Here is a 9,618-nt window from a genome sequence, read left to right as displayed (position 1 = left end):
GGGTACTAATTAAGGGATTTACCTAGGGGAGTTTGGACATTAAAACATAAGAAATTGAGGCCTAAAATGGAGTTTACGGCCCAAGCTTATGCTTAGGTCGTAAACACCCAAAAACCTTGGATTTAAGTCCCAAAAACTTATATAGGGCATGTAAGGAAATTAGCTAAGACCCTAGGAAGTGTGTTGTACCATTAAACATCTCATTTTGAAGCCAAAAGAATAGTTTATGGCCAAGGCTATACTTGGGCCGTAAACTCCCCAATTTTTATGGCAAAATGTCCCAAAACTCCATCTAAGGCCTTCTAGTATTTATCTAAGGTGAAGGGAAGTGTGTTGTACCATTTAAACATCCATTTTGAGGGATTAAATGGAGTTTACGGCCCAAGCACAAGGCTTGGCCGTAAACTCCCCAAAATGTCACAAAATGAGGGTTTAAACCCTCCATATTAGTTCAAGACACTTGCTAAGAATTTAGGGAAGTGATTAAAGGCCTTAAACTTGCATTTTGGAGGACCACATGAGTTTACGGCCAAGCCTAGGGGGCTTACGGCTGTAAACTCCCAAGGAGTGGCCTTTGGGCCGTAAACTCCATGGGAGTGAGCTCATGGACCCTCCCGTAAATCTTTCTTGGCCTTATACAACTCCCGGGAACCCCTTCTAGGCCCTAAAACCCCGAAACGATGCTAGAATGCCCAATTACTTTAACGAAAGGCATAAAATGTCTAATTTATTGTAAAATGCATTTTTCATATGACATTAGGGTCCTAAAAAGGTGCTCAAGTCGTTATTTGGTACCAAACGCTCAACCGACACTTTTACCCGATTTACCCGATTCACCCGATTTACGCGATTTCAGGTGAGTTCATACCCCTTTAATGAACCTTTCAAATGTTTTATATGTTTTAGGGGGTGGATACAAGTCAATAATACATGTTTATGAAAATTCATACAAGTCATTTATTCATGTTACGGAAATTAATCACATGTGATTCACTATCCGTAGTTCAAATCACATGTGATTTATCACTATGCTTTATATAAAGGATTTTCGTTTTCAAAACCATTTCGGATAAAAGATGAACTTTCTAAATATTCCCTTTTGACAAGATTTTTATTAAATAAATTCCTTATAAAATGTAACCACACCAATATATTTATATAAATAAGGCTTGAAGGACTTAGGACTGATAGCTCGCCTTAATTCCTGTTCTTGTTTGATTGTGGGCATAGGGTATGTAACAGCCCGGAATCTCAGGTATTGTTAAAATTATGTTTTTGGAGTGTTTTAAGAGGGGACTCGGCGAGTTGGAACCTAGACTCGCCGAGTAGGATCGCAGACTTGGTCGCGGGTTCGCGACTGGACTCGACGAGTCCAGATATGGACTCGGCGAGTCTACGCTGTTTAGCGAAAACCCTAACCGTTCAGGTTTGGGACGTATAAAAAGGACTTATTGGCCGTCATTGTTCAGTTTAGCCTTCTGAGAAGAACCCTAAATCGATTGTGTGCATCTGGAGCAAGGATTATAGGCCATTGTTGATTATAGAAGAGTGGTTGTGCAAGGAAGAGAAGGGATTGGCTAAAGGAGCAGCAAGGGAGTCACATTCTGAGGATTGGGGACACAGAGAATACATCAGCCAGGTAAGAATTCGAGTATACTCTGCTATGTTGATGTGTTTATGGAATTAGGGTTTGTGGAACCCTTTTGTGATTAGATTGAATGCTACCCTAGTCCCCCAAACGATTGTGACTCTGTATTGGGACCTTTGGAGGTCCAGAATGTCCCATGCCTGTACATTTCGGGAATTGATGAAGGTTTTGGATTGGAATCCTTATGCCTTAGGTCAATATGTATGTTATGAATCATGGGGTGTATCATGAGCACCAAAATGAGGACCTTACGTGATGGACCAGTCTAGGAAGGCCAGGCCTATGAATGGTCGGAGCAGTTCTGCCATTAGAAAGCAGTTTGAGCGGTTGCATGGCATGGACTCGCCGAGTCCGATGAACAGACTTGGCGAGTAGCTTGAAGATTTACTGGGACTCGTCGAGTTGTTCTTCAGACTCGGCGAGTTGAGTCGGGGTGGCCCCGCGATTCTTCCAGGAGGAACTCGTCGAGTAAAAAGGGGATACTCGACGTGTAGAAAGGGTGTCTTAAGGAATCGGTGAGTTAAGGGCGAGTGGACTCAGAGTCGTTGAACTCGGCGAGTCTTGGGGTGACTCGGCGAGTTAGATCGCGGGTTGAGTGAAGTTCTGAGTATGGGGACTCGGCGAGTCATAGGGTTGACTCGGCGAGTAGGGTCAGTCAGGGGTTGACTTTGACCTTGTCTTTGACCAAGGATTTACCAGTGGTTCCAGGGGTATTTTGGTAATTGTTGTTATTGTTTGAGTTCAGTGCATTGGTGACTGTCCAGAGGTGGAGATCGTATCTGTGATCGGAGCAGCTTGAGCTATCTGTTCAGTCGGCAGTTTCGAGGTGAGTTATCCTCACTATATCGCTAGGGTTTATGGCACCAAGGCCGACCCTTTTTACCGGATGGAAATCCGGGTAGTTGTCATTATATGTTACAGGCCGGAAGGCATTACTATGTGGACCGGAAGGTCATGGCCTGGAAAGGCGTATGTATGCATTTAGTATGTTGACTGATTCATAGGGTAATGTTATGATAGTGACCGGCTAGACCGGTATCTTGTTAGAGTAATGCTATGATATGTAATCTGTTGATCGATTGTTGTCTATGAACTGCTATATGATTATTCGTTATGTTGTATATGCATTTTATGCTTATGGGCCGGAAGGCAATATATGTTATGGGCCGGAAAGCAATATCTTATGGGCCGGAAGGCAATATGTTATGGGCCGGAAGGCGATTATGTTGTGTGATGGACCGGAAGGTCGGCGTGGGTAGGACCGGAAGGTTTACCCAGCAGGGACGGAAGTCCCCTGAGACACATGGACCGGAAGGTCAGGGCCTGGAAAGGCGTAAATGTGGTTGCTATTCTGGGGGTATCTCACTAAGCTTTCGGGCTTACAGTTGTGGTTTTATGTTTTAGGTTCTCAAGAGTCTGTGGCAAGGCAAAGGCGTGATCGTACCGTTCCTCACGTTGGTGTTTTATGATATAAACCTGGGGAAAATACTTTGTTAAATAATGTATTGAAAACCTTTTTGTAACAATGTTATTAAAATGAGTGGTTTTGAAAAGTTTTAATTGTTTTGAAATTTTGGATGTTACAAGTTGGTATCAGAGCCTTGGTTTGAGTGAATTGGGGAAACATTCGTGTGACTCCAGTCTCAAATCGAGGAGGATTTTAAAAAGAGAAATTAAAATGGTTTTCAAAATTTAGTAAAAGGAGGACGCGGAGGTACGATCAGCCGGAGCCAGTAAGTAACCCCAAGATACCATACGTGATATTTGTTTTATTGAGCTTGATAGAACAGCATGCTAGAGTTAGGCTAGGGATCTTCAGGAATTCATGATAATGTTGCCTGATTTGTGATGCCTGTAGCCTAGGGTCCCTTATGGGATATTCTCAGTGTTCCTCTAGTGGTGAGGGTTGATAGTTGTTATGCATGTTCCCTAGGGTATTGTGGTAGTACTTCATACAAATATGGGTAGGTGTGGAAGGTAGTATGGGCCCGTACTACTGAAAGCACAGGACCCATACGCGTATCAGGGAAACCATGGTCTTTAGGGTAGGGTTGCGAGAGTTGGATCCCAGGATTGTGGGAAGTGTCTGAGATTGGTAGGGTGCCTTCAGTATGGAGATTTCGAGGCATGATGATAGTGGATCCGGATCAGGATCGGGAGCGGGGGAGCAAGTTCCGGGTGAATCGGTGCCGTCGGAGGTTATCGATCGGACGAGCACGAGCGAGCGGGATGCGAGGATTCGCGAGATCCTGCGTGATGAGGTTGCTGCATTGTTACGGGCTGAGTCGCCAGAATTGTTTGGGTCGATCAGGACCGCCATGGTTGAGTAGTTTGATGAGCGATATGAGGCTCTCGCAGAGACGGCTGCCGCGGCAGTTACAGCGGCTGTAGCAACGGCAAAGAGAGGAGCTAGTCGGGGTTTTCAGTATCGGGACTTCTATTATGCGAAGCCTCTCACATTCGATGGAGTTCAGGACCCGATTGCTGCTATGAGATGGTTATCAGACGCGGAGGGGTGTTTCTCCACGAGTTTATGCCCTGCTGATCAGAGGGTGAGGTGTGCTCTGGACCTATTGGTGGAGATTGACCATGGGGTCATATTCCGACGTGTAGAGGGCTGCGGTTTCAGGGGATCAGTTAAAGAGATGTTCAGTACTCGCTATGTTCCGCGAGATGAGAGGGAGAGATTTGCTCGGGAGTTCCTTGAGCTGAAGCAGGATTCGGAGTCGGTGACTAAGATCACCAGGATGTTTATTGAGAGGGCGATGTTTTGCCCTGAGTTCGCTTCGGAGCAGGCTCAGATGTCCTGATATCTGAGTATGCTCAAGAGGGATATCAGACAGTTCGTGTCTGCGCAGAGGTGTGAGACCTTGTTGGAGTTGCAGGAGGCCGCCATGTGGCGTGAGTTAGAGGTTGAGTTGCAGTTGCGTGAGCTGAGGCAGGCCCCGATGCAGTCGCAGTCGGCGCCGAAACGGTCCAGGACCGTAGATGTTAGAATGGGGGATCGGAGCGGCCACACTTGTGGGAAGTGTGGGAGGGGTTACACCGGAGCTTGCTGGTCCGGTGGTGCATGCCGCAAGTGCGGAAAGGAGGGACACGGTGCACGGGATTGTCAGCAGTCAGTGCCAATTCGGGATTTGAGGATTTGTTATCAGTGTCGGCAGGTTGGACATTTGAGGGTCAACTGTCCACAGCTTTCTGCAGGACCGGTGCAGGCTCTAGCACCGGCCACCTTGACGAGTTCAGGAGGAGGACAGGATGGAGCGGAGCCCCAAGGGCTCAGGGTCGTGCTTATCGGCTTGCGGCAGAGGGAGACGGAGCAGTGTCGGAGGCAGCTGCGGGTATGATGCTTTCTTGATGTCTTGATTGTCTTGCATTGATTGTGGCGTATTGTTTGTGCTGGTATCTTGTGTGGATTTCGATGCGGTATTCGTTGTTTCGCGGGTTTGGCATGGTTATGGATTGGTGCTTCAGGTTTTCGCTTTGGCATTCGTTGTTCCATGATGGTTTGGTATGGTTATAGTTTGGTGTTTTGGTGTCGGTAGCCTTGTGCGGTTTTCGATGTGGTATTCATCCTTTGGCAGGTTGTGGGTTTGGTTACGGGTTATTGTTGGGAATTCCGTTGGTTATCGTTCGTGAGGGTTGTTAGTGGAGATGCGGCACTGGGTTGAATGTCGGGTAGCATCTGCAGTCGTAGAGTGGATAATTGAAAGACCGGATTCTTTTGAGTGGATTGATCAGGGAGGAGATGTGTTTTGCTGAGGGTTGCTTATGCTTATGGGAAGCAGTCAGTGTGTAAATGTTCTCTTTGTGCAGGATTGTTCTGAAAGATCGTTAATGACGATCGGTGGCAGTTAGTCAGTGCTTTAGTGGGGGAGAATTGGAGAATTCTCCGGGAGATCGATGAGTATGTGAGGGTGCTTAGCTGTTGGGATTCAGCAGTGTTTGTCAGCTCAGAGTATAGGCCGACGAGAGCGAGTGTCGGGTATGCGGGGCGGGATACAGACCTAGGGCATTTGATTGTGGAGGCCTGAGAGAAGGCCGGGATCAAGCTTGAGTAAGTAACCAGGGTTATGCGATCAGAGTATTGGTATGTTTGAGGTACGTGATGGGTTGTACTGCATTAATCCCACGGGATTATGTTGTGCATATTTCTAGAGCTGGAACCGGAAGGTTCCCAGAGTTAGAACCTGAGGGTTCGCAGAGTTTGGGTGTACGGACCCACAGAGATATAGCCTCGAGTGGCTAGTATGTGTTATGAGAGTCGGTCCAGTCTTGCTGGAGACTCTGTTGGTATTGCTGGATCAGTTTGAGATTGCGGATTGTGTATGTTGCAGTGTGATTGCATTGGAAGGTCTGGCCCCGGATTAGTGATCTTGTTTAGCTGAGGCAGTGATTTTGATGAGTGGAGAGAGTGCATGGGATTGAGAGCCCCTGCAATGAGAACCAGAGTATGTGAATAGCGGTTACGCAAAAAGGGTGGTGTCGCTTGGGGCAAGCACCGTGGCACCGGTTGGAGTGGCATTATGGCCAAGAGGGTCCCTTGGAAGGAAAAGAGAAAGGTGTGTAACCCGAAGGGGAGTGCAAGTTCACGAGAATGAAAGCTGCAGAGCAGAGTTATGGTTAGAGTATTTCGAGTATGGCTTCGAGCATCGTGTTCGCGGCAGCGAAGTAGGAACCCATCCGGTTTGGGGATGTCTGTTGAGGCTCAGAAGGGATGCAGGGGGAGAGAGAATCTTAAATTCTCAGTGTGATTCTGATCAGAGTGTAGGGTGGATGTAGTGGTTCATCTTGGGAGGTGTTCGAGGATATCATCAGTGTATCAGGTCTTCCAACCTGAGGGTGTTGGGGCTAGTTCAGCATGTGTATGTGATGGCAAGAGGAGAACTTGTGAGAGTTGCTCTGAGAGTGAGAATGGATCTCTCAGTCGGTCCGGAATGGACAAAGTGGGCTTTGGATCGGGGATCCGGTGGTTCATGGTTTCCTAACCCTTATGGGTCGAGTGATCGTTGAGATTTAGAGCAGAGTTGCATCTTGGGTAATTTTCGGTTACAGAGAGTGATGTGCAGTACAGAGATCGTGCTTCAGTCGACAGAGCAGATTCGACAGAGCCGACAGGGAAAGTTATGCAGACAGACGCCGGTCCGAGCTTAAGTTTCAGGTCAGCGACCTCGTACTCCTGAAGGCCTCTCCTTGGAAAGGAGTGATTCGCTTCAGGAAGAGAGGCAAGTTGGGGCCCCGGTACATTGGGCCATCAGGGATCGGAAGATCAAGGTTCTGAGGAACAAGGAGGTACCTTTGGTATTGGTTCAGTGGCAACATCGGAAGGGATCGGAAATGACTTGGGAGCCGGAACGTGAGATGCGGGAGCAGCATCCGGAACTATTTTCAGAGTGAGACTTCGAGGGCGAAGTCAAATCCTAGTGGGGGAGAATTGTAACAGCCCGGAATCTCAGGTATTGTTAAAATTATGTTTTTAGAGTGTTTTAAGAGGGGACTCGGCGAGTTGGAACCTAGACTCGCCGAGTAGGATCGCAGACTTGGTCGCAGGTTCGCGACTGGACTCGACGAGTCCAGATATGGACTCGGTGAGTCTACGCTGTTTAGCGAAAACCCTAACCGTTCAGGTTTGGGACGTATAAAAAGGACTCATTGGCCGTCATTGTTCAGTTTAGCCTTCTGAGAAGAACCCTAAATCGATTGTGTGCATCTGGAGCAAGGATTATAGGCCATTGTTGATTATAGAAGAGTGGTTGTGCAAGGAAGAGAAGGGATTGGCTAAAGGAGCAGCAAGGGAGTCACATTCTGAGGATTGGGGACACAGAGAATACATCAGCCAGGTAAGAATTCGAGTATACTCTGCTATGTTGATGTGTTTATGGAATTAGGGTTTGTGGAACCCTTTTGTGATTAGATTGAATGCTACCCTAGTCCCCCAAACGATTGTGACTCTGTATTGGGACCTTTGGAGGTCCAGAATGTCCCATGCCTGTACATTTCGGGAATTGATGAAGGTTTTGGATTGGAATCCTTATGCCTTAGGTCAATATGTATGTTATGAATCATGGGGTGTATCATGAGCACCAAAATGAGGACCTTACGTGATGGACCAGTCTAGGAAGGCCAGGCCTATGAATGGTCGGAGCAGTTCTGCCATTAGAAAGCAGTTTGAGCGGTTGCATGGCATGGACTCGCCGAGTCCGATGAACAGACTCGGCGAGTAGCTTGAAGATTTACTGGGACTCGTCGAGTTGTTCTTCAGACTCGGCGAGTTGAGTCGGGGTGGCCCCGCGATTCTTCCAGGAGGAACTCGTCGAGTAAAAAGGGGATACTCGACGTGTAGAAAGGGTGTCTTAAGGAATCGGTGAGTTAAGGGCGAGTGGACTCAGAGTCGTTGAACTCGGCGAGTCTTGGGGTGACTCGGCGAGTTAGATCGCGGGTTGAGTGAAGTTCTGAGTATGGGGACTCGGCGAGTCATAGGGTTGACTCGGCGAGTAGGGTCAGTCAGGGGTTGACTTTGACCTTGTCTTTGACCAAGGATTTACCAGTGGTTCCAGGGGTATTTTGGTAATTGTTGTTATTGTTTGAGTTCAGTGCATTGGTGACTGTCCAGAGGTGGAGATCGTATCAGTGATCGGAGCAGCTTGAGCTATCTGTTCAGTCGGCAGTTTCGAGGTGAGTTATCCTCACTATATCACTAGGGTTTATGGCACCAAGGCCGACCCTTTTTACCGGATGGAAATCCGGGTAGTTGTCATTATATGTTACAGGCCGGAAGGCGTTACTATGTGGACCGGAAGGTCATGGCCTGGAAAGGCGTATGTATGCATTTAGTATGTTGACTGATTCATAGGGTAATGTTATGATAGTGACCGGCTAGACCGGTATCTTGTTAGAGTAATGCTATGATATGTAATCTGTTGATCGATTGTTGTCTATGAACTGCTATATGATTATTCGTTATGTTGTATATGCATTTTATGCTTATGGGCCGGAAGGCAATATATGTTATGGGCCGGAAAGCAATATCTTATGGGCCGGAAGGCAATATGTTATGGGCCGGAAGGCGATTATGTTGTGTGATGGACCGGAAGGTCGGCGTGGGTAGGACCGGAAGGTTTACCCAGCAGGGACGGAAGTCCCCTGAGACACATGGACCGGAAGGTCAGGGCCTGGAAAGGCGTAAATGTGGTTGGTATTCTGGGGGTATCTCACTAAGCTTTCGGGCTTACAGTTGTGGTTTTATGTTTCAGGTTCTCAAGAGTCTGTGGCAAGGCAAAGGCGTGATCGTACCGTTCCTCGCGTTGGTGTTTTATGATATAAACCTGGGGAAAATACTCTGTTAAATAATGTATTGAAAACCTTTTTGTAACAATGTTATTAAAATGAGTGGTTTTGAAAAGTTTTAATTGTTTTGAAATTTTGGATGTTACAGGGTAGTTGGTATCCGTCCGACTGTCTTTGATTTCTTACTTATCTATCATATATCTTTTTGTTGGATACGAGTATTTTCAATTTCATTAAATGTTTAAACCACTAGATTGACAAGAATCATACGCACTAAGTTAACTATAATAGGTATAGTTAAGGCCACTATTACTCGCTATAGCTACTACTCTACACACTATAATACACTCTATAATGATACTATATACTAATATGAGAACATACTAGGAGTATACAAAAGACTACTACGCTATAATACAAGAGAAAACACTAATCAAGAGATAACACACTAACCCACTACGAGATACTCTATTCGCTACGCACTACGCCCAGAGTCTTCTGGCAAGAAGACGACGCTATATGTATAGATCTATACGGGGCAGACGCTATTACATCCCGACTGATAACTTCAGTCTGAGCCGTACAGGCCCAGGGATGCCGCTACTTCACTACACTGTGTATGACCGGGAAGGTCATGGGATCCTCTATTACTCACACTATCGATAACATACCAGAAATACACT

The 9,618-nt window shown here is 46.7% G+C and overlaps 1 long non-coding RNA gene across 1 annotated transcript; it reads left to right on the top strand.

Moving 5' to 3' along the window:
- The first annotated feature begins 8,248 nt into the window (after positions 1-8,248).
- Positions 8,249-9,068, top strand: LOC145050765 (uncharacterized). Its single transcript, XR_013683433.1, has 2 exons — positions 8,249-8,323; positions 8,902-9,068. It is a non-coding gene; the product is annotated as an uncharacterized LOC145050765 (long non-coding RNA).
- The last annotated feature ends 550 nt before the right edge of the window (positions 9,069-9,618 follow it).

The sequence above is a fragment of the Lactuca serriola genome, chromosome 5, assembly GCF_051521515.1.
Source record: "Lactuca serriola cultivar US96UC23 chromosome 5, Lser_US96UC23_V15, whole genome shotgun sequence".
NCBI lineage: Eukaryota > Viridiplantae > Streptophyta > Magnoliopsida > Asterales > Asteraceae > Lactuca > Lactuca serriola.
Note: the sequence above shows the minus strand (reverse complement) of the source record. Positions and strands in the feature narration are given on the sequence as shown.